Source organism: Humulus lupulus, chromosome 9 (genome assembly GCF_963169125.1).
Source record: "Humulus lupulus chromosome 9, drHumLupu1.1, whole genome shotgun sequence".
NCBI lineage: Eukaryota > Viridiplantae > Streptophyta > Magnoliopsida > Rosales > Cannabaceae > Humulus > Humulus lupulus.
The window spans coordinates 23,067,480-23,084,235 of record NC_084801.1 but is presented as its reverse complement, the minus strand read 5'-3'; positions in this window follow the sequence as shown (position 1 = coordinate 23,084,235).

Sequence of the window (16,756 nt, the reverse complement as noted above, 5' to 3'; positions counted from 1 at the left end):
ATATTATTATAATAATGATATTTTATAACATGTGAAATTAAATTTGAAGTTATATTAATATAATTATTACATATGTAGTCTTATATTAAATATTATAATAATAATATTATTTTATAATATTTAAATTTATATCAATATAATTAATGAATATCTATTTTTAAGTTAGTTTTAAAGATATATTCCATTAAATATTTAGAATATTCCGTTAAAATTAAAAAAATAAACAGTTAAAACCAAGAATTTCCGTTATCTACATACTTATTATATAGAAGATATATATATATATGTATGTATAATGTTCTATATGTTGTTGGGGACTTTTTATATTATCTTAAAAGTATTTATTTTTTTGGTCATCTGCAATATATACTGGACTTGTCATTTTTTTTGTCAGCGATTAATTTGCCATTTGTAGCCAATGTAAAATTGGTAATTTGCTAATGTTTTATTTTCTTTGTTATGTTTTTGTAGCACCTAAGAATTGGACTTAGTTATATAGTAGTAGCTTACGCAGTAGTATTTTAGTTTTCGTGGATATTGGTTCAAGCCGGGAATTATTTGGAAACTCATAGAGATAATTATGAATTTTCTAAGTTTAGCCTATAGTTTAGAAATATTAATTTTATCATAAGGTTTGATTATTGAAGTTGGTCCTAGAAGTATTAGTTATTATAACCTAAGGTTTAATCCAGAATAATTAAGAATGTGACATTTGTCACATGTATGTATATTAAGGATTTAAGGATTTTAGATGAATAAAATAATCTAGGATAAACCTAGGAAGTCTAGAACCTTCCCTCAGATGCTAGGATTTCGTATTACTCAGTCAAAGTGGTTTAAACAGCTTTAAGTATGCTTAAAATGTGCATAAACGTGCTTTAGTATTTATGTGTAAGCCGATACATCGTAGTTGTAGGGGGCGATATATCGCCTATGCTAATACGGGAAAAACATCAACTTTGCATTAACGAAACCACGCAGCCTCGGGAAAACAGGGGAGGCGATATATCGCCTATGGGGGGCGATATATTAGCTCCAATGGTTTAGTTTGAAACTCTGTGGAATCTGAAGCTAGAAACAGCCCTCAACAGCTTGTACTTTTTCTTGAACATTTTTTATCGAGTTATGGGCATTTATTGAGCAGAAAATCCCATTTTTATTCATTTATTTATTCATTCTAATTGGAGTTGATTTCATTCCTTGAACCCTATAAATATGACCCTTCACTCAACCTTTTTCATCATCTTTCAAACACATTTCAGAGCCTCCAAGCTGCTATTTTCGTTCTAGAGAGAAACACTAGGGTTTTGGGGTTAAAGCTTTCAAATCATGGCTTTTCTAAAAACTTGGGAAGTAAACTATAGTGGTATTTCGGTGTTTGAGGTATAGATCGAAACTCTAAGTTATCTAAGGTACTCTTAATCCTTAGGTCTAATCTATTCTATTCTTCTTATTCTTTCTTTCTACTTCAATCCTAACTCATTATAATGGTTTTTGGTTAGGAATTCGATTTCCTTAAAACTTAAGGTTTTCGGTAAGTCCTTATTTCGATGGTTTATATCTTCTTTTCATCTTCTTATCTTTAGAAAACTTCTGATTTTATTGTTTGTTTTTTGGATTTTCCGATCCTACACTTGTCTCCAATACTTCAATTTTGGTAAGAAAAATAAGTTAGATTTTATGTGCTATGTGTGTTTGTATGTATGTTTTTTTTTGTCTTTTAGTCACTTGGGAAATATGATTGATTAGATAGAAAATCCTGAGATTTTTATCATTATCGTAGACTATAGTTGTGTCTAAACCTAGTTAAGAGAAATATAGCCGTTTCTATCACATATTACGGTAATGAGTTAATGGCCATTAATATTGTAGTCAATTTTTATGTTTTATGTTTTAGTAATTTTTCCTTACTGGGCATTAGGCTCATTACTTTTTATTTAGATTGTGCTTGTAAATGAACATGGAAGGTAGGACGGATCCGAGGTAGCTTTGGCCTGTGTTTTGGGCGAGGAACTTAAGGAATGAACCGATGGGATCGATAAAGGATGACACTGACATTTGAGTCTTTTAATTATGTATTTATGGTTTTTGCATTTAGTAATTGAATATTTAAATAATGGTTTTTTTTTTCTTTATGATTTTTATGTATAAACAATAGGATCTCGTACTTTTGAATTTTCTTTATAATAAAGTCTTTATTAATTTATGTATGTATCCAAAAGATAGTAGTACGTCTTAGTAGTTTTAAAGGTCTAGGGTCTTTTAAATTAGTCACGTGGTTACAATTAGTACCAGAGCCACGATTCATATGCATAATTTTTTCCTTGATACACACGCAAAAGCTCCGGATCTAACCACCAATGTATGTGTTTTTGTTATGAATCTTACGTTTAGTTAATATGTTTTCAGTCAAAATGAATAAAGCCATGACTTATCAAGATATCTGTGCCATTAAGGCATTGAAAAGGATTAGAGAGCCAAAGGATACAGTAGTTGTGCTAGAACGAATTACTCAAAGATTGGTTAGATTTTACAAGGAGATAGCTCACCTTCAAATCACTAGGCAAATTACGATGAGAGCCATGGAACAATATGTCCTAGTAATTAGGCTTTTTAAATATGTCTTTTGTAGTTTCAAATTTGGAATAATTATGGGAACTTTTAGATAATGAGGATGACTTACCGGTAGCCATTAAATATTTTTTTTACCTATAGGTTTGAGATTCAATTTACCAATGAACAAAAGAATAATATCCTAATGAATATTCCCCATGGTAGATTTAAGGCTTATGATATTGTTGATTATGAGAAAATAACTGATGATATTCTAGATGAAGGGTCAAATGTAGAAAATTCTGGTTTTTAGAAATTTTACCTTAGTTATTATTAGGATTTTTCACTATTATTGTAATAAGTGAAATTTTGCCAAATGAATAAAGTTATTATTTTTTTTTGGTATGTTTAAATTTGAATTTATTTTATTTTTGAAATCATGATTAATTTAGAATAAATTCAATAAATAATGGCTGAGTTGGGTGAGGGTGGATCAAATCAATGAACTAGGTTCTGTATTGAGAGTTTAGGAGGCTAGAGTGAGAATGATGTTACTGATCCCAGCCCTCCTTCAATATAGTTACTTCGGAATAACAACAAATTTTGACCCTGATAATTAAGTCATATAGGGTGGTTGGAAACAGGCTTAGAAAATAATAAAGATGTCCTAATAGTCTAAGTATAGAAACACACCCTAATTTATAAAGATGACTTACACAATTTTTCATAAGAAATCATAACTGATAGGTCCGAGTTATGTTTGCTTAGACTAAATTTTTGCCTTAGAAACTATTAGGGTAAGTTCTAACATGTTTCTCGACTGTTATAACTTTACCAAAGATGTTGCTCTGAAGGTCTGCACGCACTAATGACAATGCCCCCAGCACCACAAACGAGACACACGATGCCCCTCCAATCCGAAGAAGGGGAAGACCTGCTACCACTATCGCTTCTAATAAAAACACACCACCTCCAATTGAGGATGAAGTTATCCGGCTACGATGACAAGTAGAATAACTACTGCAACAACAACGACAACCTCAGCCATAGCCTCAGCCACAACCTCAGCCAACGGCTCAAGCACCCCAGCCAGAGCAAAACGGAGGATATCCAAATGGCAGCTATTCGAATGGAGGATATATGAACGGGGGATGGCCGATGACAAATTATGCACCCTATAAATGTGCCCAGAAAGGCCATCGGAAAGGAGAATGTCCACAGCTCAAACCATAATAGAAGAAAGATAACTAGATGGTTCCAGCCAGAGTCTTCGCTTTCACCTAGGGAGAAGCCGAAACCAGTGACAAGGTGGTCATTGGTCAGCTTCTTATCCTCAATAATTTATGTTCAGCATGGTTTGATTCGGGAGCAGCACACTCATATATCTCGTTGGGAATGATAGAGAAATAAGAAAAACCTTATGAAAGATATAGAAATAGGTTTGTTACGGAACTGCCTTTAGGCAAAATCGTTCAATCATCACGGATAGTACGAGGAGTACCGATCAAAGTCGAGGGCATGGAGCTAGAAGGAGACATGATAGAGCTAGAGATCACGGATAGAAGGAGACGTAATATTGGGCATGGACTGGCTAGCAAGGCATGGTGCAACCATCGACTATCGACGCAAGCAAGTGACGTTCGAAACCCTGAGGGTCAAAAACTATGTTTTATGGGAAAGGTTTCAGGACCACGGACACCGCTTATCTCATCTCTCAAGGCACAGAGGATGATAGGGAAAGGATGTCACGCATTCTTAGCAAGCATCACGGATGTGGCACAGGAAACACCATCAAAGGTTTGAGAAGTCCGTATTATAAATGAATTTCCAGAGGTATTTCCTAATTACATACCATGGTTACCCCCTAAATGGGAAATTTACTTCACAATCGAACTAGTACCAAGAACTGAGCCTGTCTCAAAGGCACCATACCGGATGGCACCTACTGAACATAAGAAGTTGAAAATGCAGTTACAAGAGCTCTTAGACTTGGGATTCATCAAATCAAGCCATTCTCCATGGGGGGAATCAATTCTAATTGTGAAGAAGAAGGATGGAAGCATGCAAATGTGTATCGATTACCGTGAGTTGAACAAGGTGACAATTAAGAACAAGAACCCGCTACTCCGGATTGATGACTTATTTGATTAACTCCGAGGAGCGATTGTATTTTCAAAGACTGATCTACGGTCCAGTTATCACTAGCTCAAGGTAAGGGAAGAGGATATACAAAAGACGACTTTAAGAATTAATACAAACATTACGAGTTCCTAGTTATGTCTTTTGGTCTTACCAACGCTCCAGCCGCATTTATGGGCTTAATGAACCGGGCCTTCAAGGATTATATAGACAAATTAGTCGTGGTATTCATTGACGATATATTGATGTACTCCAAGGATGAAGTCGAGCATGAGGAACACTTAAGACTGACCAAGCTGTGACTAAAGGAGCACAAACTTTACGGCAAGTTCAAGAAATGCAATTTTTGGCTATCACAAGTAGTGTTCCTCGTACACATAGTATCCAAGGATGGAGTAGCAGTAGACCCAACTAAAGTAGAGGCTGTGAAGGATTGGCGAAGACCTAAGAATGTGTTATAGGTTAGAAGTTTTCTTGGGCTAGCAGGCTAATACCAATGATTTGTAGAAGGCTTTTCTAAGATAGCCACTCCGCTTACCAATCTGACCCAGAAACAACAGAAGTTCAACTAGATGGATAAATGTCAAGAAAGCATCCAATTGCTCAAAGGAAAATTGTGTACTTTGCGTACCGACACCCAACAACAAGTTTGTGGAATTGTGTGATGCATCCAAGCAAGGGTTGGACTGTGTGCTGATGCAAAATGAAAAGGAGATGCCCTACGCCTCAAGACAACTGAAGCAATACGAGCAACGCTATCCAACACATGATATGGAGTCGGTAATGGTGGTCTTCGCACTGAAAACCTAGCGCCACTATCTATATGGAGAACGGTGTGAGATTTATACGCAGCATAAAAGCTTAAAATATTTCTTTACGCAAAAGGAGCTCAACGTTAGGCGAAGCAAGTGGTTGGAACTAGTAAAGGAATATGACTGCGAAATCTTATGCCACCAAGGAAAGGAAAATGTCGTTGGAAATGCATTAAGCCAGAAGAATTATGAAAGTTTGACAACATTATCCAGAATTGAGAAGCCGCCACACCAAGAGCTGATTAATGTCGCGATAGAAATAGTCATGGGTCAACTGGCTAACTTGTCCATTTGATCAAGTTTACTAGAGGATATATGGATTGGGCAAGGGCATGATGACGTGCTACTACCGCATAAGGTTGTAGTCAAAGATGACAAGACTACTAAGTTCTCTATATCAGGACAGGAATTCTTGAAATATAAAGGTCGGGTATGCGTGCCAAATGACCATGGGATTAAGAGGAAGATATTAGAAGACGCACACACTACCCCATACTCATTTCACCCGGGGTATACCAAGAAGACACATGACCTTAAGGCACTATATTGGTGGCCGGGAATGAAGAAAGACGTAGCAGAGTATGTGTCCAAATGCCTAACATGTAAGGAAGTAAAGGCAAAACATTAGCGACCTGTAGATTTATTACAACCGCGTAGCATTTCAGAATGGAAGTGGGAAGGCATAGCCATGATCTTTGTGACATGACTACCATGAACTAGCAGGCAGCACAACTAGGCCTGGGTCGTGGTGGATAAACTCACTAAGTCAGCTCACTTCCAGCTTGTTAAGACTACGAACACTACGGAACAGTACGCAGACATCTATGTTCGAGAAATAGTATCACTCCATCGAATCCCTAAGACCATATTATCCAACAGAGGTTTGGTGTTCACATCTAGATTTTTGGGGAAGCTTGCAGCAAGCCAAGGGTACCAAGCTAAGTCTCAATACGACATTTCATCTTCAGACCGACGGACAGTCTGAGCGTACAATACAAATTTTAGAAGATAAGTTGCGTGCTTGAGTACTAGACTTCGGAGGATCATGGACTAAGCATTTACCACTTATATAGTTCTCCAACAATAATAGCTACCGTGCAATGATCGGTATGGGGCCCTATGTGCTACTTTACGAAAAGAAATGCTGGTCCCCGTTACATTGGGACAAGGTAGGGGAAAGACAACTTCTTCGACCCAAGGTTGTTAGAGAGGCTCAAGACATAATGGAGCTGTAAGAACACCCTAATCTATTACTTTGTAAAAAATTTACATGCTCATAAACTTATAGAAGAAAAGTCCCTTATTATATGAAAAATCTCAGTGGGGCCTTGCTAAAACATGCAAGTTGAGTCCAATAGTTTAAAAAGAAAATAATAGTTTCCATGCAACGTTTTAAAAATAATTAAAGTTTAAGTCCCACTGATAAGTTTTGAAAAGTTAAAAAATAAACATAACATTATTTTTTAGAAATTGGCGTTAAACTGGTCGTTTTCTCGTCCATAGGATGCCCCCATGCCATGCACACCTTGACGTTGGAACTCCCGACATCACCACAAGTGCCACAGAGAAATCTTATTTGCTACCTGGAAGGGAAAGTAAGGGGGTCACCTAAAAGCCTAGTAAGGAAGTACAAATAACAGACAAGTATACACACAAAACATATTCATATTCATACATCGTTACACATCCTAAACATCATTATCATAACCATCATCATCATAAATATAATCATTATAAGCATTATCATCATAAGCATCATCATCATATACATAATCATCTTGAACATTATCATCATAAGCATCATCATCATATCTTTGTGAACATGACCCGCTAACTTGTTCATGTCACATCTTGAGGTAAACAGGATCTCTGGTCCTTGAATAACCTCAACACGTCTGCCCTATGAGTTACGTCTTTATATCCTTAGTAACCCATTTGTTGTGTCACATTCGTCACGCTAACAACCATTACATATCATACAATATACAAAAATACATGCAGTTCAATCATATCAAAGCCAAGGAAAAAAATACATGATTTCTTACATTCATCATCAGACCATAACAACATTTCATACATCATATCACATGGTACATCATCATATATCATTTATCCTCATACAAGCCAATCTTACCATTCATAGCATAAACAAATCGAATTCTATCTAACTTCTTTACCTCAGGTCCAAGCAAAGCAAAAATTGGCAAACTTCACAACGATCCTATAACCATAATCAAATGGTATTCTTTAGCATCACATAAGACTTTCTTGTGCCCAACTCTTATACCCCATGTGTTCATGGGCCATGCACACATGGTAAAAATTACTAAAAATTTCCAAATAGGCATAATTACACACAAAATCACCAAAGAATAATGCAAATTATACCTATGTTACAAACATGGTTTTTAAATAAAAATTATATGGTTGAATATTAGACACATTTTTTAACGTAAAAATGGATTTGCATGCGACGTGCATACGTGGGAACGTTATTAAAAAGTGACGTAAAAAACGATAATTCTCACGCACTTATTTCTGTCACTTTAAAAATAATGAAATAGTAACATGCTTTGATTACCATTATTATTTCTTTTAAATTCCCTCAGTTGATTAAACCTCCAAAGCATTATTTTTATTTCATAAAAATAATTTCTTTAACTATTTAAAAATATAATAATTCTATTATTTACTTTTAAATTCCACAAAATAATAAAGGCTAAAAATTATGTAAAATACTTTTAATTTAACATGTTTCCTTAGAAAATAACATTATAATCCAATTATCAAAATTACAAACTTGATGTGTGAAAAATATCATTTTTAAGTGTGGAAAAATACATTTTACTGGTATTATTTTTTAGACTTAATTTTTAAGTAAAATAAATTCATATGTGAAAATCCAATAATTATTTTTATGAATATTTAACTAAACTTTCAGCCATGGTTTAATTTATTTAAAAATCACAGGTGAATTACTCTCAACATTTTTCTAAAATTAGAAAAAATTCATATCTATTAAAATGAATACTCATGGTTATATTAAAAATAAAATTTTTAATATTTTTATAGTTTAGGGTATTAATTTATTTCAACTTACACTCAAAATTCCTTTTATTTTAAAATACAACTTCACATTTTTACTAAAATTTCTCCAACTAAATATATCTTCAAAATCACTATTTTTATTTTTAAAAACTCATATTTTCTAAAAAAATATACAAAAAAAATCTGTAGGTAAATATTTGAGCAAAAATATCATTTCAAGGCATCTTAAAATTCTCTATTTAATTTCTTAAAACATTATTTTCATCACATTGACACAATTTATACACAAAATCAGCAAGTACTCCATCATAAAATTCATTATTTTCATCATACTTCACAAAATTCATACTTATTTAATTAACAATGTGTAAACACAAACCCTAACATGTTTCTACACCTCTTTTAATTATTTTAATGTTGCCATTAGCATACAATAATTCATCAAACCACCTTAAAACATACTCACAAATCATAAACAAATAATCATCTTTAACCTTGTCTTGAATATAACTCTTGACATATTTCTATCATGCAAGTATTCCAAGGGAGAACAAAACTAATATATATATCCATTTAAAATCTTACAAACACCCTATCATGTTTCTAAGATTTTTAATTCACATAAAACAACCATCATGCTTTGAGCATCACCCTTAGGCCGAAATCCCCATAGCCCAAAATAATCAAATCCTTTCATGTTATATTTTTTTTTAAAAAAATATTCATCATCATTTTTTTGTAGATCCTAATTTAAAACCATTACATGCCTTCACATAGAATCCTTAAGCCAAATCATACCTATCATCAAATCATAGGAAAAACCTTAGACAACATATCATCAACACCACCATGCTTATGATTTTAAATTCAGAACAAATATTCCTAATAAGAGATTTACATAACACCACATATCAATAATCAACCCAATACACACATACTATGAATATACATATAAAAATTACAACCATAAGAACCAAATAAAAAATAGAGGTTCCATTACGTCCTTTGATAGAAATCAAAGAACCCAAATTTGGCCACCACCCTTGAAATACTTTCCTAGGGTTTCGAACATCAAGAAAAGAAAACCACCAATATTCTCTTAGATTCTTTCAAGAGGAAGGGAATTCAAGACTAAAGAAAATAAAACAACAACATGAACACATACATAGGGGTCTTTTAGAAACCCTACCCTTCTTCCTCTTCTCTTCTTCCTTTCTTTCTTCTTCTCCTCCTCTCTCTAGCTCACGTCTCTCTCTCTCTCTCTCATCATCTCAAGGCCGACGGTCCAAATGAGCAAAAATGCTCTTCACTTTATTCCTTCCCTCTTTATTCTATCTACCCATAATAGCCTAATGAAAATAATTGGTAAGCTTCCCCTTGTTGATTATTTTCTTTTAATTTTTATTTAATTGATTTTATTTTAATTGGTATGGAATAAAAATGACAACATCTCTTCCATTTTTAACAAAAATTCACCCAAATAAAATAGGAAAAGAAATCCTCCTTTCCCACTATGCTCACATGTCCAAGCCCCTTTCCCTTTCTTTCTTTTATTTTTTTTCTAATTAATTTAATAAATAAATCTAATAAAAAGGAAACTACAAAGTGTGTAGAAAATTCTACACGTGTGCACCATGCAACCATGCACATGCACACACTCAATAACTAGGGTGCATCACTACCTACCATGCACCTTAGTGCATCAACCAAAACTCAATAATTCACATTTTTAAAATAATAAATAAGTAAATAACAATTAACAATTAAATTCACAAAATTCTATCAAACAATTCTAACAATTAATTTAAACTAATAAATAAAATAATTCACAACACTTAACAATTTAATTAAACAAAGCACAAAATTTAAATATAATAAAAAAAATTGGCGCGCTACAATATACCCTCCTTAAAAGGAATTTCGTCCCGAAATTCTTTCTTACCAAATAATTCTGGGAATCTTTCTCTCATGTCTTCCTCCAACTTTTATGTTGCTTCTCGCACCAGTCTATTCTGCCACAGGACCTTAACTAGTGGAATCCTCTTGGATCCCAGTTCCTTGATTCCCTTTTCAATAACGCGCTCAGGATGTTCATCATAACTCAAGTCCTGATTCAACTGTAACGGCTCATAACTCAAATATGAGAGGGGTCTGACACATACTCACGCAACATTGAGATTTGAAAGATGTTATGCGTTTCAGCTGGTGTTGGGGGCAGTGCCAAACAGTAAGCAATCTGCCCTACTCTATCCAAAATCTCAAATGGACCTATATATCTAGGGCTTAACTTCCCTTTCTTCCCAAAACGCATAACACCCTTCAACGACGAGACTTTCAAGAAAACAAACTCGCCCACAGAAAACTCGATGTCCCTTCTCTTAAGGTCAGCGTAGCTCTTTTGTCAGCTTTGTGCAGTAAGGATCCTTTGGCAAATCTTCTCGATTGCCTCACTGATTTCCCTCACTGCCTTAAGTCCTAAAAAAAATTTCTCCCCAACTTCATCCCAGTGTAAAGGATATCTACACTTGCGCCCATAAAACATCTCATAAGGATCTATCTCAATAATAGATTGGTAACTGTTAATATAAGAGAACTCCATTAGGGGTAAGTATCGGTTCCAAGACTCTGAAAAGTCCAAAGCACACCACCTCAACATGTCCTCTAGAATTTGTATAGTTCTCTCTAACTGCCCATCGGTCTGAGGATAAAATGTGGTGCTAAACATTATCCTTGACCCTATAGCTCTCTGTAGTCCCTTCCAAATGTTCGATGTGAAAACTGACCCTCGATAAGAAATTATCGACTTTGGCACCCCATGAAGTCTCACTATCTCACTTACGTACAATTCTGCATATTAGTCCGCTTAGTATGTGGTCTTAACTGGCAGAAAATAGGCGGACTTAGTGAGCCTATCTACTATTACCCACACAGAATCATGATGCTTTGTGGTTCTGTGTAACTCTACCACAAAATCCATTGATATATCCTCCCATTTCCATTCAGGAACATAGAGCGGTTGAAGTAACCCTGCTGGCCTTTGGTGTTCTGCTTTGAATTGCCGGCATGTCAAACATCTAGCAACAAACTCCACAATATCCCTCTTCATTCCATGCCACCAATATAACGCCTTAAGGTCTTGGTACATCTTCGTGGACCCTGGGTGTAAGGAATAAGGTGTAGTGTGCACTTCATTCATAATACTTTCCTTAGTCTCAACATTATCGGGCACACAAATCCTATCCTTGTATCTTAGCAATCAACAATTGGATATTGTGAAATCACTGCTACCACCTTCTTGTATCAAAGCCTCTTGCTTCGTTAGAGCTTCATCCATTTTTTGTTCTTCTTGAATTTGTTCTAGTAGGGAGGATTGTAACGTGGGGTTCACTAGACTTCCTATCACAAGTTCGATGCTGAAATTTATGATCTCTTTTTGAAGAGGCATCTCTATTGTACATAGTGTTGAGGCATTCCCATGTCCCCGCCTACTTAATGCATCTGCAACCACATTGGCCTTGCCTGAGTGGTATAGAATCTCACAATCGTAGTCCTTCACTAATTCTAACCACCTTTGTTGCCTCATATTCAACTCCATTTGTGTGAAGAAGTATTTCAGACTTTTGTTGTTAGTGTATATCTCGCACTTGTCCCCATATAGGTGATGTCTCCATATTTTTTGTGCGAATACCACTGCTGCCAACTCAAGATTATGAGTGGGATATCGTTGCTCATAATCCTTAAGTTGTCTGGAAGCATAAGCTACCACCCTCCCATCTTGCATCAACACACATCCTATGTCGTTCTTTGATGCATCACAATACACCACAAATTTCCCGCCCTCTGTGGGAACACAAAGGATAGGCCCAGAAATTAACTTATCCTTCATGATCTGAAAGATTACCTCACATTTCTTAGTCCATGCAAACTTCTGATGTTTGCAGGTTAAGTTGGTTAAGAGTGTGGCGATCTTTGAAAAACCCTCTACGAACTTTCTGTAATAACCCGCCAATCCTAAGAAGCTTCGAACTTCTGAGGCATTCTTCGGCTGGGGCCAGTCTCTAATGACCTTGATCTTTGATGGATCCACTGCTATCCCATTTTCGGACACTATATGTCCTAGTAAAGTTACTTGTTATAGCCAAAACTCACACTTAGAGAACTTTGCGTATAACTGATGTTATTGTAGTCTTTTTAGGGTCAACCTTAAGTGTTTCTCATACTCCTCCTTGGTCTTTGAGGAGATAAGGATATTGTCTATGAACACTACTACAAACTTGTCAAAATAGTCCTTAAATACCATGTTCATCATGTCCATAAATGTTGATGGGGCGTTAGTGACTCTAAAAGACATCACTAGGAAATCATAGTGCCCGTAGCGAGTTCTAAAAGCCGTTTTCGGAATGTCTTCCTCTTTCACTTTCAATTGATGGTACTCGGATCGCAGATCAATCTTTGAGAATACTACTGCCCCTTGCAGTTGATCTAAAAGGTCATCTATCTCGATCGTTTACATCATCTATATGAACCATTGAGATCCCACTGATCACATCGAGAAGTTTCCTTCTAGAAGTCCTTATTACTAGAGCCATTATTCTACACAACAATTACAAATCTACAAAATTTAAAAGTAGGAAAAATATAGATAACATTTAGAGCAAGTACTTACGACGCGGTGAGGTGAGAATTTTCCATCTTTAGCGTGTATGGGAGGGTCCTTGGAAACATGGATGACCGTCTTGATACCATTTGTAAGAACGTCCTAATCTATTACTTTGTAAAACTTTTACATGCTCATAAACTTATAGAAGAAAATCCACTTATTATATGAAAAATTCCAGTAGGGCCTTGCTAAAACATGCAAGTTGGGCCCAATAGTTTAAAAACAAAATAATAGTTTTCATGCAACGTTTTAAAAATAATCAAAGTTCAAGTCCCACTGATAAGTTTTGAAAAGTTAAAAATAAACATAACTGTAATGCCCTGGATAGCAAAGATTGTTACACTTTGTGTTTATAAAGGTGCTGGACTTGCTGATCAAGTCATTTAATTAAAAACGTGTTACTAAAACTACAGTGGAACTAGGGTTAAGAGATTTTGGTCTCAAAAGTCGCATTTCTTATAAATAACATTTTATGTTTACACGGGATCCCAAAAATAATAAGATTAGAACTGTTTACAAAGACCCAAGATTTAAATACAGTAATTAGCCATTCTAAGGCAAAACAGACTGTTAGGTATTCCTTGTCCTGATCCACTCCTCGACATGGCGGTCGAACAGTTGGCTATGTACATTCAGCCCCGCAGTTCTCCTTCTCATGATTGGTCAAACTTTCCTTTGCCTTTACCTACACCACGTAGCACCCGTGACCCAAGGCCCAACAAGAAAACACAACAATAGAGCATAATCAATCAAGAGGCAATCCAATATCTCATATCACATACACATGTTCTCAACCGTCTAAGCATCCATGAAACATATCATTTCATATCAACAATCAATTCACAAATGATAACTAGGGTTATCGCCCTTAGGCCGCACCCTCTATTTATCCCACTGACTCCCGCCCGCTTAAACCGAGCTCAATGAATATTAAGTTATCCTCGGCTACCAGTGGCCAAGCCGCGCCCTGTTCGAAAATATTGTATACGGTACCCTTAGGTCGTTTATCACATGTCCCATGGAATAATACCATCTTTGACATTATACAGATATCGGGAGCACTTAGTCCCATCACAAACACATAACCGGGTGCAGTTTTCTTACCTTTCGATTCCCTAGCTTTGTTCACTTTGATCCTTGAGCACGATCCCTCTTGAGCCCTAGCGCACACCTAGTCACGACCATAGATCAGAATCATCACCAAACCTCAAGTCCAAAACCTAACCTCGGGACCAATCCCGAGCCCTCGAGAAGCCCCAATTCCACCAAACGGGGTGGTGGAATTGAACCTCGAACCCCCGGGCAAAAACCCTTGAAAATAACTCAAAAACCCCTTTCTAGAAATAGGGTAGCACTACAACGCTCTTTGGAGGGCGCTACAACACTACAAACAGAGCCCAAAATCATCCCAGGGTAAATGGCCTAGCGCTACAGCGCCCAAAGGCTAGCACTGCAGCGCAAGTCACAGAACAACAAATGATGTTTTTCCCTCCTTCGATTTTCCCCGAGCCAAACCTTACCAAAACTTCCCCAAACTTCAACCAAACTTAGAATCAAGCTTACTAACATGTCGAACTCATCCCAAGCATCCCAACAATACAAATCTTAAAAACATGCACCCCTAATCCATCATTTCACCATAGCTGAACCTAGAATACAAAAACTCAACAAAACAGCCACTGAAACCACAAAGTTCAAACTAGAATCCCTTACCTTTTGCTAGATAAATTTAGCCTAGGTTGTCCTCCTCACAAGCTTGGCCTTCACCTCCTCAAAGCTCAGCTCCAATTTCCCTAGAATTCCCCATCAAATTCAGCTTAGAAATCTTAGTTCAACATCAAAAACCAGAAACCAAAGAAAACCTCAAAGTCTTACCTCAACTGGATGGATTGCTCTACCGATTCCTCAAGCTAGTACAAGGAGCCTAGCCTCTAGCTCTTACCAAAACTCCTCCTGAGTTTCTGCTCCAAAGGAACCTAAGAAATGGTGAAGAAATCCCAAACCGACCTTGGAAATACCCTGTTTTTCTTTCCCTTTTCTTTCCCTTCTTTTTCTTTCTTTTATTTCCTTTAGCATTCCAGTCCATTCTAAAACTTCCACTAAGTATAAAGCCTAATAATACTTACCCTTTATGAGCCAAATAACCATATTACCCTCCCCTTTAATTCTAAATCTTTTAATCCACCTATGGGCATTTTGGTCATTTCACCCAATTCCCGCTAATACCTCGAGTGTCTCTATTATTTACCGCTTACTTCCCGAAACCTAACCAAACACCAACTATATTCTCCAATATCAAAATAGACCCCAATATATTCTCTAAATTCCCATTTATACCCCCAGGCTCGTGAGCCGGGTATAAATCTCTGCCTTGACTTTTTCGCTAAACCGCTCGCTAGGATAATCTCGAATCACAGATCACTAATATATCCACATAATAATGTGGTCTCGACAATTTATCACATATATATACAATTATGCCCTCAACGGGACCAAAATTACGATTATGCCCTTCTATCCTAATCAGGGCCTACATGCATACTAATACACATAGTCATGCATCTCAGATATTCAAATAGTCATATATCATACTTTTAATCATTAAATCGCATAAATTCCAATTATGCCCTCCCGGCACACTAATCAAGGCCCTTAAGCCTTATTAGTAAATTTGAGTCGTTACAACTCTCCCCTCCTAATGAGAATTTCGTCCTCGAAATTTATCTGAATAACTCGGGATATTGATCCTGCATCGCTGTCTCAAGCTCCCAGGTCGCCTCCTCGACCTTACTATTCCTCCACAACACTTTAACAAGAGGTATTGTCTTATTCCGCAATACTTTATCTTTCCGATCTAAGATCTGAGCCTTTTCTGGCATAACACATCTGAGCAGTGGCATTGAGTATCCTCTTCGGTACAAAATACCATCGACCACGATATACCTTGCAGACCGTCTCTGAAGGGTCCTGGCTTTGTTTCTATCTGCTGGTAGTGTGCCGTTCGTGAGATACTCTAAGTATGGTGTTATCCATGTATTTGCTAACTGGATCACCATACTGGTTTCGTCTGCACGTATGCTTGGTGCGCATAGCCGCTCATCTGGCACTATATTTAAAGTGTTAGCATCTTTTGCACTCGCGAGTTTGGCTAAGGCATCCGCGTTTGAATTCTAATCTCGAGGTATTTGCTGGAGCGTATATTTTTCAAATTGTGCCAACAGATCCTTTGTTTTGTTCAGGTAAGCCACCATTTTTAGGCCTCGTGCTTGGTACTCCCCTATGACCTAATTCACTACCAGCTGTGAATCACTGTAGATATCCAGCACTCTTATGTTCATATCTTTTGCTAACCTTAATCAAGCGAGTATCGCCTCATATTCAGCTTTGTTGTTTGAAGCGGTGAAATCAAACCTAATTGTGCAGTGAAATCGATGCCTTTCTGGCGTTATCAATATCACTCCTGCTCCTGCGTGGGATTCGTTGGATGATCTGTCTGTGAATAGTTTCCACGAAGGAGCTTCAACTTGAGGCTCATGCGCACTAG